The sequence below is a fragment of the Lynx rufus genome, unplaced genomic scaffold (genome assembly GCF_022079265.1).
Source record: "Lynx rufus isolate CCGP_SWC_20201006 ecotype Redwood Valley unplaced genomic scaffold, mLynRuf1.p SCAF_10, whole genome shotgun sequence".
NCBI lineage: Eukaryota > Metazoa > Chordata > Mammalia > Carnivora > Felidae > Lynx > Lynx rufus.
The window spans coordinates 14,135,220-14,152,723 of NW_025814824.1; the positions used below are offsets into that span (position 1 = coordinate 14,135,220).

The 17,504-nt window shown below is 38.5% G+C and overlaps 1 protein-coding gene and 1 pseudogene across 2 annotated transcripts in view; one reads left to right on the plus strand and one right to left on the minus strand.

Annotated features, from left to right (window-relative positions):
* The window catches only part of ABHD17B (abhydrolase domain containing 17B, depalmitoylase), a 53,403-nt gene that overhangs the window by 18,065 nt on the left and 17,834 nt on the right, over positions 1-17,504 (minus strand). The window lies entirely within an intron of this gene.
* On the plus strand, positions 13,207-17,218 carry LOC124524046 (40S ribosomal protein S2-like; annotated as a pseudogene).

Consider the following 17,504-nt stretch of genomic DNA (forward strand, 5'->3'; position numbering starts at 1 on the left):
ATTTTAAAACCTTTAAAAACATTTAAAAATGCTTATCTCTTCTTCATTTTGAGAGATATTTTGACAACTATGCTCTAAATAGGATATATGCTGATTTAAAGTCTCATCCAATTTAGAGTGTAGGTAGGTATATAATAAGCCACTTAAACAGCAGCATTTCTTAGAGCTTATAATTTTTTAAATAAATCCGTGAGCATTCAAAAGTAAAAAATATTTGAAAATGAGAAGTCTGCACAAAATGTAAAGACTGGTCCATTTGCCACCATAAAAACAAAAAACAAAAAACAAAAAACAACCACCAATCCATTTTTGATGCTTATCCTTGGGTATAGAAATTAAAGCCTGATGTTTTCTTAGATACACTGAAAGAAAAAAACAAAATAATGAGATTTATAGCAGACCCTGACTAACACGAGAAATTGACACATGAAGTGGATGCTTAATTATTAACAGCAAGAGGCAGCAAAGATCAGAATGGATTAAAGTCAGAAGTGATGAAAGAAAAGATATTTAACTATGAAAAAGCTGAGGGAAAAATCAGATTTTAGGTCAATTCTGTTCAATGGGGCCATGAGTCCAATATATCCCAACAGACTGATCCAAAGGAAATCACAATGATACCAAGCAAAGGTGGTTAATTATGTAACAGTCAGTAGCCTTATGGGTGTTATCACTAACAAAGTAAGGAGAATCAAACTGAACTTCAAGGATACCAAGTGAGTAATCTGTAGCAGCATTTACAAAAAGTACAGCAAGTGAAACTACGAATGTTATAATGTATACATTACAGACTTTAGTGCATACAAAGATGTGGAATATTCATTCACCTTTATTTTTTTGAAGTTTTAAAAAACTTATTTATATTTGGGGGGGCGGGGAGAGGATGTGAAGCAGGCTCTGCTCGGACAGAAGACAGCCCAACACGGGGCTTGAACTCACAAACCATGAAATCATGACTTGAGCCAAAGGCAGACGCTTAACCAAGTGAGCCATGCAGGTGCCCCATATTCGTTCACCTTTAAATGAGTCTGGCAAGGGGCGCCTGGGTGGCTCAGTAGGTTAAGCGTCTGACTTCAGCTCAGGTCATGATCTCGCGGTCCATGAGTTTGAGCCCCACGTCAGGCTCTGGGCTGATGGCTCAGAGCCTGGAGCCTGCTTCTGATTCTGTGTCTCCCTCTCTCTCTGCCCCTCCCCCGTTCATGCTCTGTCTCAAAAATAAACGTTTAAAAAAATAAATAAATGAGTCTGGCAACATGCTCCTTTTTCAGTCAAGATAGCATCCAAAATACTTATGATGATCAAAATAAGTGTAATTTAGAAACTAGGTGTTTAGGATATTTCTTTAAACACATTTTCTATCTTATTTGTATAAGTCTTATGTGGAAATACAGCTTGTAAAACATTTTTGGGGGTGTAGGTTGCATTTCCTTCTTTTTTTGGACCATTTTATATAGCATTCAGAAGCAAAGGCACTCCCCTGTCTGAGATCACAGGACTCGATGAGGTGACTTTGGTAGGAAAACTCAACTCTGACTAAAGACACCTTACAAGGGCTGTACTAACATGGGAATAGAAACTTGAAACCTTAAGGAAAAAAATTTTTTGAAGTACTATATTTACTTCAAATCGAAAGGAGAAATTTTAGTAAAACGATTTTCTTTTAAAAGGAATCATGTCAGTTATTTTTTAAGGTAGAATTATACTTTTTATTTATTTTATTTTTTTTTAATTTACATCCAAATTAGCATACAGTACAACAATGATTTCAGGAGAGTTATCCTTTTTAAATACTAGTAAGATTCTAGAAATACTTGGAGAACAACTGGGTCAATGAGTCACTTGAAAACACCCTAGGAAATGTAATTTTAGTGGTAAATGGAATAGATGCCTAATTAACTGTGAGTTTAGAAAAGTTTATAGGAAAAACTTACCAGGTCGTGACAAAATAAGATTCCTTTCCCACTGGTGAGAAGAGTTGGGGTTAGACACACAAAAAAAGTTGAGGTGAAGGTGACAACAATCTACCAGAGTTACCAAAAGTCTCAATCCTAGCATTTCATTATGAACCTATTTTTTTTTTTTAGTTAAAAAACAAAACAAAACAGGCAGTAAGGATTGGAAGATCAGAAGTGAGGAAGTTGGAGAGCCTATAAACTATTCCAAACAAACTTATCTGGACCAGAAGTCCTAACGTACGTCAATGTGACCACTTCTATACTTATGTTCTCCCTCAGTTTCTTAATATTTACTGTAATATAGGAGCCATTAACTATATATAGCTATTTAAATTAAATATTCAGTCCCTCAGTCATACTAGCCACATATGACTAGTGCCTACCAAAATGCATAGTGAAGAATGAACATTTCCAACACTGCAAGAAAGCCCTACTGGGCACTGCTGAACTAGAATCTTTCAAACTCAGGCAATCAAGAATGAGAGTTTACATGCTTCCTATCCATACTAGCTTGAAATGCTGGAGCGCTTTCCTTCCTGGCCTGTCCATCAAAGTATATATGGGCAATTTTTGTAGATCCTACTGAATACTGCAAATGTCACACAACAAAATGAGATTACCTACATAATACTGTTTTAGAAGAATGTATTTTGGGAAAAATATTACAACATCCAACCCAATTCTTTTTTAAGTTTTTAAATTCCAGTTAACATACAGTGTAATAGGGGTTTTCAAGTGTGCAATATAGTGAATCAACATCTCCATACAACATCCAGTGCTAATCACAGCAAATGCACTCCTTAATCCCCATCACCTATTTCACCCCTCCCCCCACCCACCTGCCCTCTGGTAACCATCAGTTTGTTCTCTGGTAGTCTTTTCTTGGTTTGCCCCTCTTTTTTTTTCCCCCTTTGCTCATTTGTTTTGCTTCTTAACTTCTACATATGAGTGAAATTATGTATTGGGTCTTTCTCTAACTTATTTTGCTTAGTATTATACTCTCTAGCTCCATCCATGTAAATGACAAGATTTCATTATTTTTCATGGCTGAGTAATTGTGTCTGTGTATGTGTACACGAACACATACATACACACCTTTATCCATTCATCAGTAGATGGACACTTGGGCTATTTCCATAATTTGGCTACTGTAGATAATGCTGCTATACACGTCAGGGTACATGGATCCCTTTGAATTAGTATTTTTGTATTCTCTGCATCAAACCCAATTTTAACGTAAAGGCCATTTTATTAAAAATGAGCAATGAGGGGCGCCTGGGTGGATTCAGTTGGTTAAGTGTCCGATTCTTGATTTCAGTCCTAGTCATGATCTCATGGTTTGTGGGATCAAGCCCCACCCACATCATGGTCCACGTTGACAGAGTCTTGCTTGGGATTCTTTCTCTTCTCTCTACCCCTACCCCTGCTTGCACGCACTCTCAAAATAAACGTTTGGGAAAAAAATGTGTTAGAAAAAAAAGATCAATACAAATCAATTAAGACATTTATACATTTCAATGCATGTTTTTTTTTTTAATTTTTTTTTTCAACGTTTATTTATTTTTGGGACAGAGAGAGACAGAGCATGAACGGGGGAGGGGCAGAGAGAGAGGGAGACACAGAATTGGAAACAGGCTCCAGGCTCTGAGCCATCAGCCCAGAGCCCGACGCGGGGCTCGAACTCACGGACCGCGAGATCGTGACCTGGCTGAAGTCGGACGCTTAACCGACTGCGCCACCCAGGCGCCCCTGCATGTTTTTGATGTATCAAAGGGATTCACATTCTTGAAAGGTTCTCCATGGGCTGGAACTGCCTGCAAACCATAAGAAACTATAAAAACATTTGTGATTAGGGGCGCCTGGGTGGCTCAGTCGGTTAAGCGGCCGACTTCAGCTCAGGTCATGATCTCGTGGTCCGTGAGTTTGAGCCCCGTGTCAGGCTCTGTGCTGACAGCTCAGAGCCTGGAGCCTGTTTCAGATTCTGTGTCTCCCTCTCTCTGACCCTCCCCCGTTCATGCTGTGTCTCTGTCTCAAAAATAAATAAACATTAAAAAAAAATTAAAAAAAAAACATTTGTGATTATATGCCAAGTAAATTTTTTTAATGTTTATTTCTGAATGTAGTCCATCCAATATTCTAAACACTTACAGTCCTGATGATGCACTTAAGTAAAGCCCTAACAAGCAAATCAAGCCTTCCTAATAATTAAGTAGAAAGACAGTTTGTTGACTTTTATATATGTCATTATCACAGATTCCTATAAAGCTTTTGGTGACTGGAAAATGAATTATAGCTTAGCTTTCAAAGTCATACCTGTACATGTTGCTGAGCATAAACTAAAACATGAACAGGCACATGTTTTCCCCCCTTAATCATCAGTTTTTGGCACCACTCCTGAAAGACTTTCCAAAACATGATTATCCTCAAAGTTCATAGAAAAGCTTCATAATACATTGGTACTATATACCAATACATATTCCACAAATACATATTATTCTCTTCATTTTTTAAAGAGTTTATTTATTTATTCTGAGAGTGAGAGAGCGAGAGCGAGCACGTATACACGAGTAGAACAAGGGCTGAGAGAATCCCAAGCAGCCTCCACAATGTCAGCACGGAGACTGATGCAGGGCTAGACCTCATCAACTGTGAGATAATGACCTGAGCTGAAATCAAGAGTCAGATGCTTAACTGACTAAGCCACAGGCGCCCCTCTCTCCTCCATTTATAAGCAGTAAGATCTTTTTCTGGGAAACTTCTCAGGTGAACACTTACTCAATGTGTTCCACAGTATATAATACCCATCTATAGTAGGATAAAATCTAAATGACTACTTCATTTAGTAATCAAAATTAACGACTACTTCATCGCTGACTATAAATGATAAACACAATCTTTTCACAAAGAAGATTCATATTACTGGTATCTCAACTGAATTCCTAAGAGTTAAAAAAAAAAAAATCAAACCACACAGGAGGTTAAAAAATAAAAAAAATAAGGCTCACTGCCAGGCTAAAATAGGGACTGGTTAAAAGTCAATTGAAAAATTCAGTTTCCTAGATATCCTCCCCAACTAAGAAGACCAGAAGTTACACTGGAAGAACTATTAGGCTAATCTGAAGGAAAGATCCAGAAATATGGGAGGTTCCATGGATCATTGGGAGAATGGGAAGCATGAGTGTTGTCACGGTGACGGAGAGCTAGATCCTCTTCTGTAAGCGGATGTCAATATGTGAGAAATAGTGATATAATACCGTTATCTAAAGATACAGAGGTAAACATACAAAGAATCCTTCAAAAATAAGTACATGCCCTGGGAAAGGATATATCAAAGAGATAGAACGGGGGCCTGGGCTTGCCAAGTTTCATAACAAACAAATCATTCGGCTTCTTAACCATGTGCTTATATGAATTCAATAAAAAAAATAACTTAAGACAAGAAATCTCCTAATTCCAGTTCAAACCCAAACTGGGTTCAAATCAAATCCAGAAATTTGTTTTTAGTTTTGGTGTTTCCTACTGTACTCATTTAACCTTTATTATGATGTATCCTCATTCTAAAAGATTCAGAAAATTTACCCTATTTTCTTTCATCTCTGCTTATTCTGTATATTTATAGTTTTCATTGGTTATTTTAATAACTTTAATTATTATAAATAATTATATTTATATAATTGAACCTTTACTTCTTGTTCCATCAAATTTAGGAAGTTTCCACTGGCTCCTCATGTACTCACATACCTAAGTTTTATCTCATTTGCAGCTTGTTTTACAACTATTATGTTTTCCTATGTTTTTTCTTTAGGTTGATTTTTAAAAATTGAGTAACAACAAAAACTATTTATAATATTATTCACTGCCATCAAAGCAGTGCGATAAAACCCAGAGAATGAATAGTTATTTTAGATCACTTAATTCCAAGTGTTGAGGTGTTTACACTCAGGTAATTGCTCAAAAATAAGGCACATGTCAATTTGCTTCATATTTGGACTTTCTGAAGAGACTAATTTTACCCCACAAGCTTTTTAGCATATTTAACACATTCTAACTTCTTACTCTTGGAATCTGTGCCAACAGAATCCATGTTGTTTTTGAAGACATTCTCAGACCCCAGTGAGTTCTGTTTTAACCTGAAACAATTATGATCTGGGCCAGTACATAGCACAGTTGTTGGTCTACCCAGAATTTCATTTTTCATTACGTATTTGTGTTGTTTCTTAATCTCACATTTTAACCTTTTGGTGAGATTCTTTGGTTTTGTTGTAATATATTTCCAAGCCTTTTGCCCTGCCTTCTTCCCAAGGACCTGGGGAAGAAAACCAGATTTTTACACACATACTTTCAAAAAGCTCTTATTTTGGTTTCATACCTAGGAGAAACTAAGTAGGCATGCTTCACAATTATAGATTGTTTTTAAAACTTTCCCTCAAAATTTAAATTATTGGCTCACATCTTCTAGCATCCTATGGTGATGTGTAACACCAATCTAATTTTTGTTTTTTGAAGTGATGCCCATCTCTATCTCACAAAAAATTGACAAGATTCTCCTTTATCTTTCTTTAGCTCTGAAATCAACGTGTGTGTTATTTTTCATCCATTCTATTTGCATTTAGCAGGTCCTTTTGATCAAAAACCCAAGGACTTGATTTAGCAAAGACTTTTCCTTCTATTATTTTCAAAAAATTATTTCCTCTACTGTCTCTGTTCCATTAGGAATTCCAATTTAAAACTCCTAGGATCATCTATTATACCTACTTTTCTTTCCTTTTCCCATCTCTTTCAGCTCTGTGCTCTAGGGAATTTCTTGTAAGTTCATCTTACAGATCATTACTTTAATATTCTAGAGTGTAGAATCAATTCTAACATTAGGATTCTGTTTTAGTTTTATGGGTGCAATATCATCCTCTCAAATCTGTCTTAGAATATTAATGTAGACAGATTTTTGTTGTTCTGTCCATCTGTGTTTTTTGGATAATGTTTGTTGCCCTGTTCATCTTGGATTTTCATGCTGTGGGATTGGTTCTTCACTGTTCATTCTAATAAAATAAGGAAGATTACTGGGGATACACTACCTTATGTGAGAACAGGACCCAAGTCTCAAATCTCTCTCTCACATACACCTTGTACACACACACACACACACACACACACACACACCCACCCACCCACCATCCATCTATCTCTGCCTATGGCACAAACAAGTGTCTTCTGTTTATCATGCTTAATGGGAATAGAAGATACTTTACAAATACTCAAGGACACAAAATAGTTTAGCTCAAACTATTTGATCTAGTAATGCAATTAGGGCTTCTAACAGGTACAGGGTGGGCCAGAAACCACTAAGCTAACAATTAAGAGACCTGGCTTTGGCTTTCAGTTCTAATTTTACTACTAAAAAGTTGGGAGTTTAGGAAAGTCAAGCTCTTTACATACAATTTTCTTTTTCTATAAAATGAGAAGTTTGGACTAGATATTAAGGATTCTTCCTTATGCAACTTTATGACTAAGATGCTTTTAAATTCTCACTTCTGATTCATTCAATATTCTGTAGCATGTAAAAGAATAAAGAAATTTATAATTTGACAAACTTCAGATATGCTCAAAGCTTCCCCCCAACAACTAAAAACAAAGCACCTCAAGGACATTAATTTGTATTAGGCAAGTTATAGTTAATGACTTATAATTTGGGAGAGGGGGAGGTAATAAAGGTAGAGGAGGAATGTGCAGGTGTTTGTGAGGGGGTGAGAGAGATTTCTGAATCTTATAACTATTTTCCAAAATTAGTGATTTCTTTATCTCCTGGCCACTGTGGGGAAACAATGCTTAGTTTTAAAAATTGTGGTAAAATATACATAACATTTATCATTTTAAGCATTTTTAAGTGTACAATTCTGTGGCATTAGTACATTTACATTATGTTGCACTCATCACCATCAGCTGGATCATATGATATTTGTCATATAAAATATCCTATTTGTCCTTTTGAGACTGGCTTATTCCACTTAGCATACTATCTTTACGTTTATCACATTGTAGCATGTGTTAGAATCTCTTTCCCTTTAAAAGCTGAATAATATCCCACTTTATGTATATACCACATTTTCCTTATTTATTAATCTGTCGGACACTTGTTGGCTGAGAGCAATGCTATTATGAACATGGGTGAATAAGCATCTGTTACAGTCTCTGATTTCATTTCTTTTGGTAGGGAATAATGTTTCGAAAAGCATAAAAATATTTTTAGTTTTACTCTAATGTAGATTTATTGTTTGAATTCTTACTTTCCATCAATCAAAAACAAAGAGATGTCATATCCAGCAACTTGTACAGTTAAATAAAACTGGCTAATATTTCAAAGTAAATTTTAAAGTTGGAGGTAAATATACTTAAAAATTTAACATATGATACATGAAAATTATGTGAGCTCTCAAGTATTCAAAAAAAGAAAAAAAAGTTCCTGGGGCTCCTGGCTGGTTCAGTCGGGATGAATGCAACTCTTGATCTTGGGATTTTGAGTTCAAGCTGCATGTTGGGGGTGGAGTTTACTTAACAACAACAACAACAACAACAACAACACTTAAGGTCCTAAAATAAAACTTTATGTATTTCAATTTAAAAAATTTTCTTTAATATTTATTTTTATCTTTGGGAGACAGAGTGCAAATGGGAGGGGCAGAGAGAGAGGGAGACACAGAATCTGAAGTAGGCTCCAGGCTCTGAGGTGTCAGCACAGAGGCGGACACGGAGTTTAAACCAATGAAGCACGGGATCATGACCTGGACCTAAGTCGGACACCTAACCAACTGACCCACCCGGTTTAAATTTATATTTAAACATTTACCCTGCAAATTCTCTAAGTTTAAAAAGTTTTTAACATTTTATATCTACAGTACACTGAATTATCACTAAAAAATTAAATTCCACTCCATACATCTTTTTATTTAAAAAAAAAATTTTTTTAATGTTTATTTATTTTTGAGAGAGAGAGAGAGACAGACAGAATGCGAGTGGGTTGGGGCAAAGAGAGAGGGAGGCACAGAATCTGAAGGCGGCTCCAGGCTCCGAGCTGTCAGCACAGAGTCCCAACGCAGGGCTCGAACTCAGGAGCCATGACATCATGCATGACCTGAGCTGAAGTCGGACGCTCAACCGACTGAGCCACCTTTCAGAAAAGTATCTTCTAAAAGTATGGAAATGTATGGCGCACCTGGGTGGCCAGTCGGTTGAGCGTCCGACTTCGACTCAGGTCATGATCTCGTGGCTCGTGAGTTTGAGCCTTCCGTCCGGCTCTGTGCTGACAGCTCACAAAGCCTGAAGCCGGCTACTGATTCTGTGTCTCCCTCTCTCTCTCTGCCCCTCCCTCGCTTCCACTCTGTCTCTGTCTCTCAAAAATGAATAAATGCTAAAAAAATTTTTTTAAAGTATGGAAATGTATATGAAGGGCCCAGGTAGTCCGGTTTCAAGGAGCTAGACTTCCTAGGCTTAAAAATGTTTCTTTTTTGTATAATTAGCCAACTGACTACTTTGTAAATTACCAACGTTTTGAACCTTATTACATACATATTTCATTTCATATACTTAACATTCAAGTATATCTACTTCTCGCAATGGCTGTCACACAGAAGTCACTCAAAAGCCCATGTTAGCTGAGCTTAAGGTCATAAAACAAGACAAATCAAATAGTATTATCACTAACTTTCACACTGAAGAATCTAAATTTGCAGGTTTGAAATTGTGGTAGGTTATGAAAGCCAAGCTACTGTTCATTTATAAAAATACAATTATATGTAGCTAGATCCTATAAAACCTTCCTAAGTATTAACCTTATTTAATCCTCAGAACAACCCTATAAGACAGATGCCATTATCTTCCCCCTGGCCCAATTTAGAGAAGAAGAAACAGAGAAGTTTAAATCTTCTAAGATCACATTGCTAGTAAATAGTAAAACCAGTTTTCATATTCAGCAGTTTGGGTCCAGGGGACATGCTCTTTAATCACAGAGTTAAATTAGTGTGTAAGAATGAAATGTTTTGCTATGGTGTGAACATGGAGAAAGAATAATAAATCCAGCAGCAGAAGAAAAATAAGGATGAAAGACCTTCCCATTTCATATCCAAAAACCTCAACAAATATTAAGTTAAAAAAAAAATCCAGGGGCACCTGGGTGGCTCAGTTGGTTAAGTGCCCGATTTGGGCTCAGGTCTTGATCTCAGGGTTCATTAAGTCTGAGCCCCGCGCGTTGGGCTCTGTGCTGACACCTTAGAGCCTGGAATGTGCTTCAGATTTTGTCTCAAAAATAAACATTTAAAAAAAACTAAGACTGGATGAAGAAAATAAGTGGTTCAGAATGTGAGAGAATGTATCTGGGGAAAGAGGAAGTGGTTTTGGTTACCAGACGGCAAAAAATAAGTAAAATCTGAACTGGTATCTATATATTCACAGCTTTGCTTGCTCTTTCCTGAAGATTGAGGTCGCTCTTTTAAAAAGGCAAATTTTGGAGCGTTTTGGGGCTGGCTTAATCAGAAGAGCATGTGGCTCTTAAACCAAGGATTGTGAGTTCCAATTCTACGTTGGGTATAGAGATTACTTAAATAAAACTAAAAACTAACTAAATAAAATAAAAAGGGCAAATTTTACTTATTATGTGAAAATAATATTATTTCAGTGAGCTTCAAATGTGTAAGGATTTCACAAGTCTTTGGATCTACCCTTCAATATTATTAAATGGACCACCAAACTGTTCTCAAAGGTGGCATCAGTTTGTAGTAACATCTGTACTACCAACCCATGGGGATTTGTCATTTGGATTAACTTTGATACGTTAATGAATGTAAGTGATACTCTGTTAAAATGTCAACGAATGGTACTGCATCTAGAAATTAATTTGGGAAGAACTGAAATCTTTCAGTGTACAATTTATATTCTTGAACAAGATATCCCTATTTACATCTTTTTAAAAATTCTATTTGCAACTACGTGGATGGAACTAGAGGGTATTATGCTAAGCGAAATTAGTCAGTTGGAAAAAGACAAATATCATATGACTTCACTCATATGATTCTAAGACACAGAAAAGATGAACACAAAGGAAGGGAAGCAAAAATAGTATAAAAACAGGGAGGGGGACAAAACATAAGAGACTCTTAAATATGGAGAACAAACAGAGGGTTACTGGAGGGGTTGTGTGTGTTGGGGGGGGGGGGCTAATGGGTAAGGGGCATTGAGGAATCTACCCCTGAAATCATTGTTGCACTACATGCTAACTTGGATGTAAATTAAAAAAAAAAAATTCTACTTTCTTATCTTTGTTGATGTATAGAAATGCAATGTTTTTGTGCACTGACAGTACACATGTGAGTTTTTGTAAATTCTTATTCTCTAATTGTTTTTTCTTCTTTTACGGCACTTTACTACCAGAATTCCAGCACACTTTCTTAATGTTGAAACACTGATGGTATTCTTTTTCTAAAGATAACTTTTCCTACAGAATTTTTATGGATGTCCTTTAGAGATTAAGGAAGTTTCCTTCTTTCCTAGTTTTTCAGAGCTTTAACAGGATAAATTCCAAAAAGCCAACTTGACATTCGTGGAATAATCCTAATTTGGTGATAATGTATTACCAGACTCACTTTGCTAACAGTTTACATAGAATTTTTTCATTTATATTTAATGATTGAGAATGGCCTTTCATGGTCTATTTTCATACACTCGTCAGGTTTTTGTAGATTATATGTTAACCTCATATAATTTAGTTGGGGAGTGTTCTCTCTGTGCTAAAGAAAAATTAGTTGTATTTTCTTATAGTCAATAATTAGATTTACTAACATGTTTTTTGTTTTAAAGTTTTTTGATCTGTTGTCTCTTACTATCTTTTCCCTCTATTTTTAACTCTTTTTAAAAATACTTATGGTCAACTATACTTCAACTGAAAAAAAATCAAATTGTGTACTTTTAATATGTGCAGCTTATGGTCAATTACACCTTAATAAAGTATTTAAAAAACAAACACTTCTGTAGTAGCTGTCTACCCCAATGAAGTCAGAGAAATGGATGATACCTCACAAAACAATGCTGCCTACCGCACAGAAACTGCTAATATAATGAGTCTATATTGAACAATGTCTGATAGTTAGACTTTTAGAATTAATAGATTCACCATTCAGTGTCAATTACTTGAGGACAGATGAAGAGGTCTGTCCTTGCAATGATGTATAATGGGAATACTACCTATCTCACAGGGTTGCTTTGAGAATTAAGTAAAATAAGCAAGACCTAACACAAATCTGAAATTCAAACTGAGAGGTTTTCTGTTCCAAGAAACACTAAGAGCTGAGATCCAATCAGTCACTGGTACCAGAATTCTATCTCCAAGCCTTAAATGTGCTGTTGAATGATCTGTTTCTATGAAAGCTTGGCAACCTCCCTGGGCTATGCGTTAGCATGGAAACAGAGACGGAATTGGTATTGGTGATACATAAACCAGCTTGGAATGTGAGCCACTTTGGAGCCCTTGAATAATTCCTTTCCCACTAAGGTACTTGTGGCCATTGTTGTTGTATTACATTTTGTAATACATTTTGTATTACATGTTTGTAATACACGTTGTATTACATTTTACTTTTTTTTCTTTAATGTTTATTTTTGAAAGAGAGAGACACACACACAGTGTGAATGGGGGAGGCAGAGAGAGGGAGACACAGAATCCGAAGCAGGTTCCAGGCTCTGAGCTGTCAGCACAGACAGCTATCAGCACAGCCCCCCTGATGCGGGGCTCAAACCCACAAACCATGAGATCATGACCTGAGGGAAGTCGGATGCTTAACCGACTGAGCCACCCAGGCGCCCCTATATTTTACTTTCTTTCTGAGCCCTCTTTCTCTAGTCTGATATTTCTGAGTTTTATTCTGTTACCTTCTATCTGAAGTTTGAGTTTCTGTCCAGTTTCCTTATGCCTGAATTCTCCCTTCAATTTTTAAGACTTGGTTATGTGCTTTATTTCACTTTCAAATCACTCTTAGCTCCGTGCTTACAAGCACATAAATCATCCACCCAACCCCTACACTAAATCCAAGCTTCTACTTGGGTAGAAGGGGCTAAAGATAATGTGCAGAAGGCACTCACTGTAAAGGGAGGCAAACTGGCTGCCCAGTGTACCTCGTGAGAGGGCAGACTAATCCCCAGTCTGAGAGCCACTGGGTCCACTGGGGACCCTGGGTGGCTTGCAACTGAAAAAGATCTGAAGGCAACGTATATGATAACTGAGTTTACTGGCAGGAAGCCTGATGACAATTCTGCTTGTGCTTCAGGGTGAGAGACCATTTTAACAAAGGTAGGCCACCTAAAATGTCTCAGTTCTAAACAGGAAAAAAACCTAGGGTGGCTGGATCCAAATCCATCCCTCTTTTTTTATGTTTCATTTCAGAATTTTCATCTCCCTGAGAAGAACGTCTCTTGGAATTATTAGGAGGCATGGATATGGTAGACTCCTGAGCAATGGAAAGCTTGGTAGACCTTGTACTAACCCAATGGACACATTCACAGTGAGACCAAAAGTCATCCCTATCCAATGAAGTACCATTATCAAGGGAAAGTAGGTGGATAAATGCACAAGGATGTTACACAGGAACTTTGACCTAGACGTCTGACAGGGGCTTTGAGGAGCAGCATGTGTTTATGTTGCTCCTTTACTCTCTGTCAGTTGTGGGGCCAAGTACAAATCACCAACCCCATGATTACACATTGCTTAGAAGTCCTATCCTCTGTCTCCCCCACCATGTCAACAACAATTTGAGTTTCAGTGGTTGCCATCAGGAAGGTGTTCTTAGATATGGAAGCCAAGATACTATAACCCTTCAAGGACTGACTAGACCTAATTACATGCCTAAGGCCTATGTCCTGGTCAAATGGGCATATTGTCTCTCAGGGCTGAATTAACTATTTTTTGCATCTTACTCAAGATTTTCCTGCTTTTTGCAGAAGAGCAGTGTGGAAAATTTCAGCTCTGCCAACTTTAAGTGACATTTCAGGAACCGTTCTCACTGCTGCTTGTTCTGCCCTCTTAGACCAGCTTTGACTGAACTAGGGGTGCATTAAGAAGGCTATAAGCCAGGGGCACCTGGGTGGCACAGTTGGTTAAGTGACCAGCTCTTGGTTTTGGCTCAGGTCATGATCTCATGGTTCATGACTTCGAGCCCCGTGTTGGGCTCTGCACTGACAAGGCAGAGCTTGCTCGGGATTCTCTGTCTCTCTCTCAAAGTAAATAAATACAACTTAAAAACAAAAAAGAAGGCTATAAGCCAATGTTGATCTGTCAAGTAGGAAAGTGCTACATTACCTTTCTTTGAAAAGTCTGGGTAATCTGAAGAATGTATCAAGCCTTTACCCTCTACCATGCCATCTAGTCAATACTCTAATGCTTGGGCGCCTGGGTGGCGCAGTCGGTTAAGCGGCCGACTTCAGCCAGGTCACGATCTCGCGGTCCGTGAGTTCGAGCCCCGCGTCGGGCTCTGGGCTGATGGCTCGGAGCCTGGAGCCTGTTTCCGATTCTGTGTCTCCCTCTCTCTCTGACCTCCCCCGTTCATGCTCTGTCTTGTCTCAAAAGTAAAATAAACGTTAAAAAAAATTTAAAAAAAAAAAAAATACTCTAATGCTTAATAAATTGTTTCTTATTAACATCCTCTACCCTAAATGGCAATACAGTGATATACTGCTCTCAGACTTGACGTTGGACAAACCCTTATGTGGATGGTTCTGAGCTAGGTACTCTTTATAATCAATCCCATGCAAAGTTGAAATCAGTAGGTTATCAGCTTGGGGTCAAACCTGAAAAATCACCTGAGCTAGCACCACTATTAAGAATATCCGGGGATGCCTCAGTTGCTCAGTCAGCTAAGCATCCAACTATTGATTTTGGCTCAGGTCATGAGTTCAAGCCCCACTTCAGGCTCTGTGATGACAGAGCAGAGCCTGCTTGGGATTCTCTATCTCTCCCACTCTCTGTCCCTCCCCCACTAGCTCTCTCTCTCAAAATAAATAAACATTAAAAAAAAAAAAAAGAGGGCCTCCTGTGTGGCTCTGTTGATTAATTAACCATCTGACTTTGGCTTAGGTCATCATCTCACAGTTTTTGAGTTTGAGCCCCACGTCAGGCTCTGTGCTAACAGCTCAGAGCCTGGAGTCTGCTTCAGATTCTGTGTCTCCCTCTCTCTGCCCCTCCCCTGCTCATGCTCTGTCTGTCTGTCTCTCAAAAATAAACATTAAAAAAAGAAAAAGAACATCTGTGGTTCTAGAACTGCCAAAACTGTATGCAAAGTTTGTAGAAGAAGCATCCAAAACATTTAATAACAGAGTGCCCTGAAAACAATCTTCTCAAAAGTCTGGAAGTTCTTCAGTTAAGATTTCTGTTACATATTCATTTTATCCTCAAGTCTTACCATGCACCCAATCTAGAATGACTATGGCATCTTACTTTTTATAGAGGTATCTGAAAAGCTATAAAAACTCATCCCTTTTGCATGTATGTGACGGAGATCTCCAAAGTTGCACGGAGGCTTTTCCGTCACAAAAGAAACCAACCTGGATGTTAACCTACCTATACCTTGATTCTGTAAATACTCATTCTGTCCCAAACTTTACTTCTCATATGATTAATAGTCTCAGTTCTAGGCAGGAATTTCTACTTTGTACTCCTGACTTCAATTTCTTTTTTCTCTTTTGGCACTGCACACAAACTAAATTACAATTCGGGTAGCAGACTTCTTATTCTTGGTCTGGGGATATGCCTTCACCTGGCCATTAAGGAATACCCCTAGTTCTTTCACCTTCCCAGTGGAGGTTCCAGAGGACTTGGTCAAGATATTACACTTCTAAAAAAATACCTTGAGCCCTTATTGGAGGTAGATTTACAGATAACTGGGGAGGGGAGAGGATTAGAATTCTGGTCTGTGAATATAACGAGATGCCAGAGTTTTAGAGTAAGGCTGCCAGCTTTTCACAGAAGATCTGTAAAAAGGTACTAAAATTATCATGCTAATATCAACTGAAGAAACAGGGATATACACATTTCTCTTCTCCTAAAAGACATACACAAACTCCTTCCTGAGGACAAAGGACTATCACTTTCTCCCCACCTTTTATTTAAATGTTTGTGTGTTTGTTTCTTTATTTATTTATTGAGAGAGTGTGAGCCGGGGAGGGGCAGAGAGAGAGGGAGACAGAATCTGAAGCAGGCTCCAGGTTCTGAGCTGTCAGCAGAGCCCAACATAAGGCTTGGGCTCTAACTCGTGAACACTGAGTATGACCTCAGCAGAAGTCAGAGGCTTTAATGGACTGAGCCACCCAGACACCCCCTATCCCCACCTTTTAAAAGGCAAATGTGCTTCCCTGAGAAAAGAGAAAACACCAAATGGTGGAAGACACCAGTGCTGTGGAAGGGTCCTGTGATGGGAGGCCAGAGCGGTAGCTTCTGGTGGCTTTTACAGCAGCATCCAGGGGTCAGGGTCGTGGTGGGAGTCAAAGCCACCAAGACCACAGAGCTCACAGAGTCAAGGCCGAGGAAAAGGAGTGGATCCCCATGACCAAGCTGTGCCGCCTGGTCAAAGACATGAAGATCACTTCCTGGAGGAGATCTATCTCTTCTCCCTGCCCACCAAGGAATATGAGATTACTGACTTTTTCCTGGGGGCATCCCTCAAGGATAAGGTTTTGAAGACTATGTTGGCACAAAAGCAGGTTGTGGACCAGGTTCTAGGTATTTGTTGTCATCGGAGAGGACAATGGACATGTCCATTGTGGACTTAACTGGGTGTGAAGTGCTCCAGGGAGGTAGCCACTGCTATCCGTGAGGCCATAATCTCCGCCAAGCTTTCCAGTGACCTGTGTGGCGAGGTGACTCGGGGAACAAGATCATCAGGCCCCACACTGTCCCATGCAGGGTGAGCAGCCGCTGTCGCTCTGTGCTGGTCGGTCTCATCCTCAGCCCCAGGGGCACTGGCACTGTCTCCGTCCCTGAGCCCAAGAAGATACGGACGATGACAGTACTGACACGCCTGCTACACGCCAGCCAGGGTCTGCCCTGCCCCCCCGGGGAACTTCACCAAGGCCACTTTTGATTCCCAAGACCTACACCTGTCTCCCCTCCCTGACCTCTGGAAAGAGAATGTTCATCAAGTCTCCCTATCAGGAATTCACTGACCATCTTGTAAAGACACACACCAGAGTCTCTGTGCAGAGGGCACAGGCTCCAGTTGTGTTTACCACATAGTCTTAAACAAGAAAGAAGATAATTAAAGCCTGTTAAAGAAAAAAAAGGCAAATGTCATGATTAAAAAGAAAACTAGAAAAGAGAAAATTCATCAAGTCTATGTATACATTTTCATGTTGATACATAAAGGGTTCTTTTTGGGTTAGGAATATTGTGTGTGTGTGTGTGTATATACATACATACACACACACACACACACACACACACACACACACACACACACACACACACACTTCCAGAAGCTTTGGGGCTGTTATATGGAAAACTTCTTAGAATAAAATAAGGCT